Below are 301 nucleotides of genomic sequence, written 5' to 3' on the forward strand. Positions count from 1 at the left end.
AGTGGCCCGGGGGGGCTAGCGGGCACAGGGCGGTGCGGGTTCGGGCGCAACCCGCACCCGTTCGTTCGGGCGCACGCCCAGGAGGGTGGGCGGAGCCGGCAGGGCGAGGGGAGCAGGGGAGGCCGGTGGCCAGCGGTGACGGACGCCGGTGGAGCGGCGAGTAGAGGCGCGCGGGGAGGCGGGCGCAGCACGGCATCAGCAGCGCCAGCAACGGGCGGAGGCGGGGCACGATGCAGAGGAGCGAGGCACGCGCGAGTGGCGCGTCCATGCGGGGCTGTCGGCGAAGGCGGGGCGCGGTCCG

Source organism: Triticum aestivum, chromosome 6B (assembly GCF_018294505.1).
Source record: "Triticum aestivum cultivar Chinese Spring chromosome 6B, IWGSC CS RefSeq v2.1, whole genome shotgun sequence".
NCBI classification, from domain to species: Eukaryota; Viridiplantae; Streptophyta; class Magnoliopsida; order Poales; family Poaceae; genus Triticum; species Triticum aestivum.